Here is a 14,393-nt window from a genome sequence, read left to right as displayed (position 1 = left end):
TTAGCTTCTGATATGATATCCAGAACTTGCCCTAAGTATATCTGATAACATTTGCTTTACTTCATGTGAACTTTTTTCAGTATGTGTGTGTAAACAATCTACTAGTGGCTTTCAATTCACTGGCTTTGTATATACAATATCTCACACCATCATCCATAGTGATCTGATTATCAATGTATGTGTTTTAGGAAGTAGCTGTATTTTTTCAGTGAGCAACTTACTTCCTATTCCTCCCTATAGAGCAGAATGTAATTCTCTCAGAAAAACATAAGAAGATGTATGTTATAAAACTTTTAAAATGTGCATCTGCTTGCATCTACTAATGACAATAAACCAGATGGGATTCACTGAAATTCAGAAAGACTCTGCTCAGTAAGTCTGTGAAAAATTTACCAACTGAATTATACCTGCTTGAACAATACTGTATTGTAGAAGTTACTATGCAAAACAAAAAAAATATGCATGCTATTTTGGGTGTCACTTTGGCCAGCTAACTATCTTGAGCTAAACTGATATATAAATATATATATAAAACAAAACTAGACATGTAAAGAGAGCCAGTGGGCCTAAGCTCTTCCATATCCTTTGCTTTTCTGAAAATCTGCTGAATTGTGATGATCTTTTTCATGGGGATTTTCTCTTTCACTAAACAAAATCTCTTGACTTTCATGCCCAGTTTCATTTCAGTTCCAACTTTCCACAAAGTTTATATTATAAATAAATAAACCATAAATTCTTTGAAGGTAGCATAATCCACACTGCATTCCATCCAATCACTACAAAGTCAATAGCTATTAAAGTTGATTTAATTAAGTGAATGGATGGTTTTTTTTACATGTACTTACTTTTTAAAATATATATGGATTTAATGCAATTATTTAAACCACTTTTTGTACACATCTTTTATTAACACATACTAACAACTTCTGTTGCTCCCATTATGTTATGAAGTCCATATTGGAAGCTGAAAGAAAGTTATGTAAGTTTCAATAATTGTTCAGTATATTATTTGATTACTCTTGAAAATCCCAGAATTTGTTTAGAAACATATAGCACAGATGAACCAAACATTTGGTTCATGCACTGACCTTTGTTGTTTAAGGGATTGGGTAGAAGATGATAATGAAACGTTGCTATTCATGATTCTCAAGAATGAGTTTTTCCCTGTGGTATCAGGGGTTTACTACAAATAAATACTTTACTGCAAATATTCCATTTCTATTCACTCTTTGAAGTAAGGTAACACTGATTTATGGAAATGGATGACAAAATATTGGTTGACAAGAATGTACATACCATGTTTTCCCCAAAATAAGACATGGTCTTATTTTCTTTTGGCCCCCGAAATAAGCACTTCACCTTATTTTTAGGGAGGTCTTATTATTTTTGAGGTGCAGGAGGCGGCGAGCATGGTTACCTCATGATTGCTGCTATGGTGCAGTATTTTGGGGGATGACTTATTTTAGCGCATGTGCTCAAAAGCCTGATTGGTCTTATTATCCAGGGAGGTTCTTATTTTCAGGGAAACAGGGTAGTAAAGCCCTCAATTTAACAGACTAATGGTGGAAAGAGTTGTTAAATATTTTATATATTTTATACATGTTTAAAATGGAAAATAAAGTTTTAAGCGTGGATATTTTATATTTTTGAAAATGTAGCGAAATAGTGAATGGGAATGATTGATATGAATGGAAGCATACTATATATAAGATATTTTGCCCATTTTTTCAGAAGTCTACAAAGGTCTGTTAAATCAACCTTTTCTGTATTATAATCCTGTTCCTAACCCACTTACCTAAAGTACTTTTAATAGAAATCAATGGAACAGTCTGGGACAACTGTCAAGTAAGTGGAAAGTACATTTCATATTGGATACCAATTTACCATTTGTCACATTTTGCCTCTTTCCATTAATGTTTAACACTCTATCTCTACTAGAATAAGGATTTCATTTTACTGGGTATATTTTTTTCCCTATATATAAAAAGACCAGAACTAAAATTTCTTTAGCTAAAGCTACTTGTACAGATAACAGCTCAGCAAGAATCCATTAAGCATTTTTTTTTAAAATAGATGAGATAAAGTTAATGAAATATATTGTCATGTTTTATGAAATAAGCCTATAGTCAGTCTTGTAGATCTCTGGAAGAGTTTATTAAATTTTATTAAATCTTTTATTCATTGTTTTTAATGTCATGGTTGAATTATGGACAAGCATTTTTCTCAGACACCCTTCAATTTTTCTCTTTCACTGATAAGCATGTTCTACTTATGAAACAGTCAGGACAAGAGACAGATTCATCCTTGCCTTGTTGTCTTACATTGGCAGTACCTTATATTTAATTAATAACTTAATTTTCTTGATTAACCTTGCCAGACTCCATTTATCAACAAAGTACTTAAAAGACTATGCCAAAATATATATTCCACTTTCCAAAGCTTCTGCTTTTCTATCTTGTTATCAAAGGGTTTAGATTTTCCACTGGAATTTATTTTGCAGCATTGTTGAACTTATTATCAGTCTTATATAAAATGGCACATAGTATTAAGGGTATGCAAGATGTTTGATATCATTTCTTGAATCCTGTGTTTCTTAATCTGAAATATAGGAGGAATTCTCTTTTGATACCCTTTTGGGATTTAATCAACAAGGAGGAAGGTAAGGAGGCTATTGAATGCAAAAAAAGAAAAGAAAATGGAAGTCAAGATAATCATATATCACCACTTATCCATCTTGTAATTCATATATGCATAAGAACATGGCAGTATACCTGTTAGACCTTTAAGGAGGCCACATTGAACAATCGGCAATTGAGAGATTTCAGGATTGTTGTTTATGGTTGTAGGGGAGAATAACAGATTTTTGAAAGGTTGTTGTCCTTCCCATCTAACATCAAACAATCAATGCAGTTATTTTGAGTTTCTTTTTATACTTCTTCCTTCTCAAGAGATTTTTCTTTAAAAATCTCCAGAAGAACGCTTTCCCCCTTTCCCATGGCCAAAACTACATGTCTTTATACCATCAGAATTGTATCAGTTTTCCCTTCCCCTTTGGAAACACACAAATAAACAACAAACAAATTATTTTGGATCTGATTGAAAAAACTTTCAGTGCAAATGCATTTAGTTGCAGCTATATGATGGTATCATGACTATCGACAAAAACTGATTTTTAAAAAAATGAATAAACTCAGGTAAGTCACAAGATTTTAGATAGATATTTAGAGACATATATTGTGCCACTATATACAAACAGAAGCATTTGCGATATGACTGTTTTCTGTCTCCAAAGTGGACAGAGAAATATGTATTGGGCATTTTAAAAAAAACTATTTATTTTACTGGCTAATCCTATTTTGTTATGAAGCAGAGTGACGTAAATGCCTATATGATATATACAAACATCAAAACTTCAAATCATTAGCTATTATAGTTTGGGGAAATATTTTCTAACTCAAAAAGATATTTGTATGCAAGTGCATACAGTATATATGTGTGTTACGTGGACTTAAGTGATGAGTTTAAAATTCACAACTGAAAATGTTTAAGACGGTACTTAATCCATTACTTTTCATGATGCCCTTAATCTGCGGCTAATTCTTTTTCCTACATATATTGTCAATGCCATCCCCGTATCATTTATATCATACAACAATTCTTTATGAATGGATACCCTCTACGTTCCATTCTTGTGTAACTTATCATTCATTATATAACTTTCCTACCCATATACTCCAAGACTGTTTTCTCTCAGGTTACTCCATTAATCTAGTTCATCATTCAACCTTGGCAATTTTTAAGGTGCTTAAAAAGGCGCTTGGTGGCTCCCACGATGCAAAGTGCCCTGCCGCCCCCGATGCCGCCCCCCACCCGTTGAACCGGCCTGCGGCCGCTGCTTCTCCAAGCTCCGCCGCTAGAAGTCCCGGATCGCCTCTGGGGGAAGGCTGAGTGAGAAGCGGAGTGAAGCTTTTCCACGGCCTCCCGGCGCTGCCCAGAGGCTCTTGCAGGAGCGCATGCCAGTGGCCCAAGGCGGCAGGAATGCCCCGTCGGGCAAAGGAGGGGCGGTGGTGGTGGCAGCAGCTGCTTTAAGCACTGGCTTGTCTCGCAGCCGGGGCCACTCCGGGCCACCGGCACACGATCCTGCAAGAGCCTCTGTGCAGCCCCAGGAGGCCGCGGAGAAGCTTCATTCCGCTTCTCACTCAGCCTTCCCCCAGAGGCGATCCGGGACTTCCAGTGGCGGAGCTTGGAGAAGCAGGAAAGTGCAAAGTGCCTGTCTCCACAAGAAAGAAGCGAGGGCTTCTCCTGCCTGGCTCTTGTAAGGAAACCCCCAGCTAAGCGTTTTATGGCTGGCTGAAATGCGCGGACGTTTCCAGCCACCAACAGGGGGACTAGGAGGGAAGGGGTCACTCCTCAGGAGTCTATCTAGCCAACAGCCCCAGGAGTCACCCCCCCCCCAGAGAAGAATTGAGGCCACCAAAGCTCCCACACCCACCCACCTTTGGGATGCAAGAGATGGCAAGGCTTGCAGCGAAGGGAATCTGGACCCTGGGAAAGTTGGGGAGAGGTGAAGAGCGAGCCTCCTCCTTCTCCCCCACTCCTCTCTCCTCTGAAGCGCGCCTTCCGAAATAACCCGCCCAATGTAAGCGTGCTCAAGAAGACATGATTCGCTGCTCCCAGATCAGGAGGCGGGAGAATTAGTGCCTCTTTTGCATCTGAATTTTTTTGCCTTTTAACTCTTTCTTAACTTTTAGAAGGCGAAAAATTCCTTATGCAAAGGAGGCCCCGAGTTCTCTTGCCTCCTGCTTTGGTTAACACTAAGCAGACACCAAGCCACTGTGATCTGGAATCTGGTAGCAACTATCTTGGCTTTAATTATTTTTTAAAAAATATTTAAATTTCTTTCTTTTTCCTGAGGAGACAGGTGAGGCTCCGCCTCCCTTGCCTCTAGTGACTGCACGTCCCTGTTCTTCTGTGGATACAATACATACATACATACATACATATATACATATGTGTGTGTGTGTGTGTGTGTAATGTGATTTGTGCTTACAATGGATTGAAGTTTTTAAAGAAGGATTTCAAAAGCACATTTGCAAACTTTAAAGAAGAGAAAGACTGAATACAGCCAAATAAGTCACTGTGACTACAGAAAAGCTTTGTGAAAATCAAAACACACAAAAGAACACAAGGAGGAAATGGTACGATGCCAAGTCACAAAGGAAGAGTACAGCCAGGTGGCCTGGAACTGTAAAACTGGTGTCATGAGTAATAGCAATAACACTTAGATTTATATACCATTCCATAATGCTTTACAGCATTATCTGAGCAGTTTACAATGTCAGTGTATTGCCCCCAAACAAACTGGGTTCTCATTTTACCAACCCCAGAAGGCTGGAAGGATGAATCAACCTTGAGTCGGTCAGGATCGAACTCCAGGCTGTGGGCAGAGTTGGCCTGAAATGCTGCATTATAACCATTGTACTACCACAAATCCATGAGTGCTATATACTGAGATAAAAGTAACCAAAAGGGCTTATTTGTATATGTTCAATATTAAGATGCCAATGTAGATCCTGTCTATTTTCATATCACTGGTTTTAGTTGCATTAACTCCTTGGTAGAAGATTCACAGTCATAGCTTGACTTGATTAGACTATTTATCCAGACATAATAAATAAATATAACTAATGTTTATATCTTCCAGTATTTAAATGCATGGCTTCTTTCTCCCGCTGTTCTTAATGGTGTTTGGCATGGGATTTAATAGCCTTGAAGTCAAGAAACTGTTGCAATAGTCACCCTCTGGGTGGGGAATTACTACTTTCTGTTTTAACCTTCCCAACCAACAAAGAGTGGTTGGGGAGAAATACTTTTTAAGTACCTGAAAGGATGTCTCATAAGGTGAAGACACAACCTGTTTTCTATTGTTATAGAGTGCAGGTTATACATAAAATTAGATTTAAATCACAAGATGAAAGATTCTACTAGAACCTGGAAAATAGTAAGAGCAATATGTCTATGGAGATTCTCAGTCATCCAGGTCAGCGTTGTCCCAAAGGTATTTTTTCAAGAGGCAACGGGACCGCCTGGTTTTTCTTTGAAGACGTTTCACTTCTCATGCAAGAAGCTTCTTCAGCTCTGAGTAAGAGCAATACAACAGTAGAACCAATCACCAAACATGGTACTGGATTCCCCCAGACATGTTCTAGTGTAAAATTCTGTCTGGGAGCTTTAATTTGGATTCTAACACTGATCAGAGGCCTGTACCTGATGGTGTAAATGTTCCTTTCCAACTCTGTTTTCATTTCAAAAGCTAGATTGGCTAAAAAAAAGTTAGCATTGGAATATTTGGGTTGTAAGCTTTCAAGTAAATAATGACTAGCACAAAAATATGCACTAAAACTAGTTAATCTTCTGGTGGCCAAAGATAACTCTTTTAAGAAGCCTAAAGTAAGTGAAGCATATGATCCCTGGGCAATGCTACATTGGTTTTTTGGGAGGAGGTTTTTTTTTGTAGCTGTTGTTCAAACTCTGATATGCCTATTTGTCGACTTAGAGTTTTGGTTTTCATACTTTTGTGATTTCTAGCTGGTAGCAATTGGAATAATTATCTTTTGGAAATCACATTTAAAAGGATTTTGAGGACAAGATGGAGTGACAAGGGCCACCAGTACTTTTCCCTTGGTATACATAAATCCTTTATGAAATTTAGAACTTTCTCAAAGGCAGTAGTGGGTAGTGAAACTATAATTAGAAAATAAGGGGCTATGAATTGCATGTGGACATGCTATATCTTGTTGTAGACATTTATATATATAACATATATACATGTACATATACATATACATACATGTACACATACACACATACATATATATGTGGGTATGTGTACGTGCATGTGTATGTGTATGTATATGTATATGTACATATACTGTACTTTTATATGTATATATACACATACTGTACTGTTCTGACCCCCCTTCTCCGTTCAGGAACGAAAGTCAAACAGACGTACAAAAGAATGTTCTAATCAGTCCAAGCTCTTGTTGGCTGCAAGCCCAAATAAACAAAGATAATAGCTCTGGCAGAAAGTCCTATAACTCACACAACACTGCAAACCTGGCTTCTCTTATCAAGCCACTTATCCAAGTTGACTTCTCTCGGTTTGTGGACATGAACGAGAACCAGAATGAGAACATTGACTTCTGCAACCAGGGTGTGGCACCAGCAGTCTCTTTTATCAGCAGGAAGGGATCTTGATCAGCATCAGCTGTTCATAATCACCTCCTGTAGTTACTCCATTGTTCTTTACGCTGTGTAGCCCTGCGCCTGCATGCATCCTGATACAACTCCCAAATGTTTTCCTGAACATTCCCTTTGATCCAATGCTCTGCCGCCACCTGGTGGCCAACCAGTCTCTACTCGCCCTGCTCGGAGTCGACACCCTGTCCAGGGTCCTCCACCTCCTCCAATGCCGACTCATAAGACCCCTCGCTGTTGGAGTCTGGCGGCACCTCCAACGGCTCCTGCTGGGCCACAACACTGTACTTTTTTGTTTTTACATTTTTAGCATTAACTACAACATCCTATGGATGTGTACATAGAAGTAATTTCCATGGAGATTAGCTGAGTCTTTTTTCTGGATGAAAAGGAATTGGCTTATGGATGAGCGAAGAAAAGCAGGGAGATCCACCAAACAGAGGCCATGTTAAATGCAACTAGAATAGAAAGTCTGACCATCACTGTGGCCAAGGTGGAAGAAGGAATTGAAATTCAGAAAGGGTGTCTTAAGGTAGCTTCATTTCCAGCTAGTTTACTCATAAATAAGCAGCTGAAAGCTATAGTGTTAAAAAAAGCATGTTAGATATCTAAAAATATTCCATCACTTTGCTGAATATTAAAAAAAAAGAAAGACAGAAATCACCACCAACAAAATGAACAACAACCACAAAAAGCCCACTCCATGTTAGAAATTACTTGGAAGTGAGTTGAAAATAAATATTTAGTTGTACTAATTTATATCATAGCTGGATTTAAAATACAGTAAAATACTTGATTTGGGTTGCTAAGTGACAAACAAATCAGAAAAAGAAACTCAGAAATAATTATTAGAATATATTCTCTATCAGGAAAAACAACACAGTTAAAAAAAAGCATGGGGGCCTGATATAGACATATAAAGGCAAGTATTACTATGTTTCCCTGAAAATATGGCATGTACTGATAATAAGGGCATTCCACATTTTTCTGGTGGGCAAAAATATAAGCACTCTCCCACAAATAAGCCCCCTGGACAACCCCCCCTCCGCCAGGCAAAGTGCCACTCACCACTTAGTGCCGCGGGAACCCAGGGGAGCAAAGGTGATTGCGTTGCTTGGCGCCTTTGGGATACAGCTAGGTTGGTGAGCGGCGCTGTGCCCAGCTGGAGAGGGGGGTTGCCAGGCAGTTGCTGTCTTGCGAGCGGGCTCCCAAAGAGCCTGTACAGCCTCAGGGGTGAACGGCTGGGTTGTGCTCTTGCAGCAGTGCAACACAGCAGCTATGAAGTGACCATGCTCATGAGCAGCCACCCGGCAACCCCCTGGCATTTTGAAGGCACCAAGCTGTGGGAGCTGGGCGGCTGCAAACAGGCGCTCACACAGCTTGGCAATACCCCTAAGTCAGTGAATGGCACTGTTCCTGGCTGGAAAGGGGGTCTGTCGGGTGGCTGATCATGAGCATGGTTGCTTCATGGCTGCTGGGTTGCAGTGGTGCGACAGCGCAACCCAGCCATTCGCCCCTGAGGCTGTGCCCAGCTCTTTGGGAGCCTGCTCGCAAGACAGCAGCCGCCCGACAACCCCAAAACAATAAGCCCTCCCCTGATAATAAGGCCCAAGCCATATTTTGTGGGTCAAAAGAAACTACTATTTCAGGGAAATATGGTATATTTAGTTACTGGTAGCGTTTTCTCCTACCTTCCTTAAAAGTCTTTCCTTTATAACAACTGATTTTTTTTCCTCCCAGAAGCAGTCAATTCATTCAGGAATCAGTTGAAGCAAAGAAATGTATACTGCAGATGGTTTAAGCACAAGTGAGGGTAATGTGTCTCTTGGTAGATTGTTGTTTCCGTTTGCATACATTAAGGCTAGTGATTTCAGCCGCAGAATTTGCCTCCCAGTTATTGAAATGGATAAAATGAATGTGTTGCTTACATTGGGTCATGATATAAATCTCCATTTCTATGTGCCAGGCTCCATGTTTCCATTTATCTCTTAAAACCAGATTACAAGTGCCTTCTTGGGATTATACCAATATTACCAGCTGTTCTGGATCCGTCATCATTCATATGGCATGTCTCTTGTATCCTTGTAACTTGGGTAATGATAAACCATAAGAATATACATCAGATAATGTTATAGAGATCCTTACTGTATGTTTCCCTCCCTTTCTTGCCTCCTCAGACTCTGCATCTGAATGCTGGGTGTCAATGATTTTGTGCAATTCCGGCATCTGCTGTGGTATACTATTTAATCCATCACTTTTACCTCTTAGAAGATGAATCCTCGTAATTGCTAGGCTCAGAGCTGTAAATCCAGCTAAGCCACGTAATATCTCTTCAATGCTTCCTCATAGCTTATTGTATAGATTGGCAGGCTAGTATGCCTTTTTTTTTTGTGGGAATGGATATCAAAAGCCATCGGTAGAAATCTTGTCTTTAATTTTGGTGTGGTGCAACTGCACTTTAATATTTTACCACCATGATATTTTTGTTCCTCAGCAATTTTTTGCTACAATTGACTGTGGATTGTGTATGCTATAACATTGTGTGAGTATTGAAAGCATCACATTTTTAGCATCACAAAGAACTAATTTGACACAACTGACACAAGACTTAAACTCAATGATAGCTAATCAGAGGTATAATTGTGGAGAGAAACAGACTGAAGAAAAAAGCCTTGCCTAAATATTATTAATATCTTGACATAATGGAACAAAGAAACAATAACAGCAAGGATTTCAAAAAGTCAGAGAGACATTTTGTCATTAAGAAACATAAATGTCAACTCAGCAAAATGTATCATTACCTCTAAGGATAAAATAATTGTTAAAGTATGAATAAAGTTTTCAATCTTTCTCCCAATATTATTGTGTCAGGGAAGAGCCCTAGTTAAGTCAACCTCCCATTAGACACAATTTCAGGTCTTCATAGAACTACTCTCTTTGTTTTGCATGTATCTTTTAAAGTTGAATTTGGAAGGGAAAGAGTAGGCCCATTTTATTGTTAGATATCTGGTCCTCTACAGAAGAACATAATTTCATAACATTTTGAGTTGAGAAACCAATGAAAATGCCATATTGAGGACTAAAGTTGGGATATTATAGTTATAAAGCCCAAAAGAAGCCTCAGTGTCTTCACAAAGTCCTAGCCATTTATTGTCATACCAAAGACCTTAGCAAAAAAATAGAAATCATGGTCTTAGATCCCCTACTCTTTTTTTCTGAAACTCCAAAATGAGTAATAGTTTAGTACACTTCAACTGCTTGGGGAAAATCCCTCTTCCTTTTCAGTGTAGGCCATATTTGGAAAGTGTACTTGGTTGATTTATGATCTAGGCTTCATCCAAAGCAGTTAATCCCTCTTGGTAAATTTTGTTGGCTAATTCCCATGGCTTTATTGACTGTAATGCAATCATGCTGGCCTGTTCCATTAAGTACATCATGACTCTTTAACAGCATTAAAGATATTCCATGACCTTTACTTGCATTTAGTACTTTACTCAACTAAAGCACAGATCTGAAATGCATTCCACCATGCAATTAAAGTAAAGTTTATCTGTTTTACTCTGGGTATTCTGTGCTGGGAAATAAGGTATAGGGCTGCATGGTGTGGCAGTGGTGTCTTTGTCTCTGTTATAGCTCACTGTAAACTATTGCAGTTTTCAATATGTTCCTATGGACTTGAGATTACACAATGGAACTGAGCTGTAAGCAGATATAAGAAGCTCAAGCATATAGTTTTTCTCTGTATACCTCTAACTGTAAAATTACATATTTTTGTAAGCCATTCCATGCACTTTCAATTAATTTGATTGTGAATTTGAGAACAGTTGGCCTATGTTTCTGTTATGATAAATACATTAGATCATTGTGTGTTAGAACACTAATTGGTGTTACATGGAGAAGTAACCCTTCTATACTGCAAGTGGTATGAGAAAACTTTTGTTGGATCAGACTCGCAAATGAGATATCAGCAACCTCCTATTCATCTTCTCAGCATCTGGCACCAAGAAATCTAACTCCCATTCTACAAAAGTTACAGTATAGCCATTACGACTACTAGCCATGAATAACTTTATCCTAAAATAATCCAAGTTGCAATGTATGGCTGTGAAAGATGAACCATAAGACAGGCTGAGCACAGAGAAGATTCTGATGTCGCGATGACACAACATGCAATCTTGGAGCTCTGAGATCACAGTTGATACTTTTGCCGCTGGACGGTCCTTTTGGACCTAAACCATCCTGAAGAGATGGTGACAGGGAAGAGTATGTCTTACTGATCTTACTGAACCAAAGAATGAAGCTCTTTGAACTATGATGCTGGAGAAGACTCCCGAGAGTCCCTTGGACTGCAAGGCAATCAAACTGGTCAGTCCTAGAGGAGATGAACCCTGACTGCTCTTTAGAAGGCCAGATCCTGAAGATGAAATTCAAATACTTTGGCCACCTAATGAGAAGCAAGGATTCCCTGGAGAAGAGCCTAATGCTGGGAAAGATTGAGGGAAAAGAAGAACAGGATGACAGAAAATGAGGTGGCTGGATGGAGTCACCAAAACAGTAAGCATGATCCTAAATGGACTCCAGAGGATGGTGGAGGACAGGAAAGCCTGGAGGAATGTCGTCAATGGAGTTGCGATGGGTTGGACATGACTTTGCAACTAATAATAACAAAATAATTTATCTACATTTGTTTTACCAAGAGATTAGCAACTTCATTCCAAGATTTCTGTTCAATTGACAACAGAAGCCCAAGTTATGCTTTGTCTTTTGCCCATGAATAGAATGGAAAGTGATGGCAAAGCTCTCAACCTTGACACTCTAACATGTGTGGACTTGGGGGGCTGGGGAATTCTGAGAGTTGAATTCCACACATCCTTAAGTTGCCAAGGTTGAGAAACACTACTGTAGATACATATGGAAATGTCTCAATGGGATTAAAATTGCATCAGATTTGCTCTTCAGTCCTCTAACAAATGATTCTAGGAAAACATTAATATCTTTGCATAATTATTGTGGGGATTTGATATTTAATTATAAGTCATTTTAGCCAATGTAAACACACTGGAAAACTAAGACAAGTAGAATTGAACAAAGAAATAGGTGGAATTCCTTAAAACAAAACCTCATAGTGTTTGGAATGCTGGCAGCCTGGTTCAAAAAATTATGCAGCCAATTTTTCTGGTTATGAAGTTTTGTAAAGTTACTGAAATGTTATTTACCTAAACTTCTATCATAAATCAGATTATTCATATTCTAGTCAGTATGTCTCATGTCTCTCCCGCATCATATAACAGGTCACATGAGGGAGATTATAAAAACATGAGAAAAAGCAATAAACCCACAAAAGACTTCATTTTGTGTAGAATAGTTTAGTAAAGCTATACAGTACATCCTCCTGACTGAGAAATACAGACAGCCGCTTAATCATTTCTATTTTTCCCCTGAGTGAAGAACAAGTGAACTGTCCATCTTTTTGTCTTTTAAATCATGCCAATATAGCAGATTGTTCATCGTTTCCCAGATGTATTCAAGTGTCAGTTCACTTTTGTGCCTTTTATTCTTACTTTGCAGGCTGACAAGGTATGGATAGATTTGTGCTTTCTCTCAATAAAGGAATCAGTCTTTTTTTTTAAGGTCAAAAACTTTTGGCATTTAATTTTTTTAAATAAATCTATCTCATTTTCCCAACCCATTTATGGGGAAAAATCCAACTTTTGATGAGCATTTATGAAAGAAAATCAAGTGAACTTCCCATGCATTCCTAATTTTGGACCAATAAGGCTTTACCACTTCCACAAATATTGCAAAGGCTGATTTTATAATATAATTTCTTGCTGTTTGCTTCTGGTCAAAAATGTCTATAGAACTACCATATTTTTCAGAGTATAAGACACATTGCCCCCCCAAAAAAGAGGGTGAAAATTTGGGTGTGTCTTATACTCTGAATGTAGCACTGCCCCCCCACTCCCCCCCCCACTCTTCAGCCTCTCTATGGCCTCTTCCTGGCTTCAGAGATTGCCACAGACAATGGCTTGCATTTTGGGGCTCTGCTCCTCCAAAGCAGTGGTGGGTTCCTACTGGTTCAGACCAGTTTGGTCAAACCAGTAGTTGCTTGGAGTCTTGGTCGCTGGAACCGACAGCGACCCAGGCCTGCAACGCCCCTGAACCAATTCTCCCAGTAGCACCATAGGTGCCACCATCTTGTTTTTTGCTTCTGCGCATACGCAGAGCAATTTTAGTTGTCCCTGAGTGAACCAGCAGTAGTTTCTGCTGGAACCCACCCCTGCTCCAAACGTTCTGTTTGAGACCTGTTCAAGGCTGCTGGGATCACCAGAGCACATTGCTGCCGATCGCTGCCAATCACTGCCTCTGCATGTCACACTTTTGGGAGGCAGTTGGAACATTTGGAGGCTGCAAACACAAGGTGCAGAGCCCAAAATGGCAATCCAGAACAGCTGCTGCCTTCTCTTACCTCTTCTGTGCTTCACCTACTTTACTAACTGCAGCTCCCTGCGACAATTGGCTGTCCCTTAGAAGTTGCTTTTCAGCCCCCATGAAGCACTCGCCCTCAACCAGTGAACTAATGTGCTGAAGCTGTGCTAAAGGATGCTAGCCAGATGAATACCTGGCAGGTAGATTTTTTTTTCTCATTTTCCTCCCCCAAAACGAAGGTGTGCCTTATACTCTGGAGTCTTATACTCTGAAAAATATTACCTGTTTTCTCTGTCACAAAAGTATGTCAGATTAAAAGGGTATAGGCAAAAAACAAAATGAAATAAATTTTAAAAATATGGTTCTGTGACTCATAGATTTATGCTAAGCATGTGAATAGCAGTTATACTTAGGGGTATTTCAGTAATTTTGTGTTTTAGAACACACTGAGCCTTAACCTCTCCCAATGCTATGAAAACTTCAAAATTCCAAGCCTGATTGACTAAAAACATATAGAGGTAACACATTAGAAAACATTAACCATTATCAATTTCAAATTTATATTATGGTTATATATCAAATTTCACAGCCTGTCAATGAATTAGTTCAAAGTTAATTCTTCTTTAGAAGAAGAATGGTATCCATTTCTACTTAACTGTATATTGTAATAGAACAATACATTTGCTAGCATAGACCAAGCTTAA

General features: G+C 38.9%; 1 protein-coding gene across 1 annotated transcript in view; it reads left to right on the top strand.

Annotated features, from left to right (window-relative positions):
- Nucleotides 1-14,393, top strand: part of SGCZ (sarcoglycan zeta) — a 586,363-nt gene that overhangs the window by 226,098 nt on the left and 345,872 nt on the right. The gene's annotated exons all lie outside the window — the stretch shown is intronic.

This window comes from Thamnophis sirtalis, unplaced genomic scaffold (genome assembly GCF_051295495.1).
Source record: "Thamnophis sirtalis isolate CommonGarterSnake01/CBP01778 unplaced genomic scaffold, rThaSir2_p1.2 scaffold_10, whole genome shotgun sequence".
NCBI classification, from domain to species: domain Eukaryota; kingdom Metazoa; phylum Chordata; class Lepidosauria; order Squamata; family Natricidae; genus Thamnophis; species Thamnophis sirtalis.
Note: the sequence above shows the minus strand (reverse complement) of the source record. Positions and strands in the feature narration are given on the sequence as shown.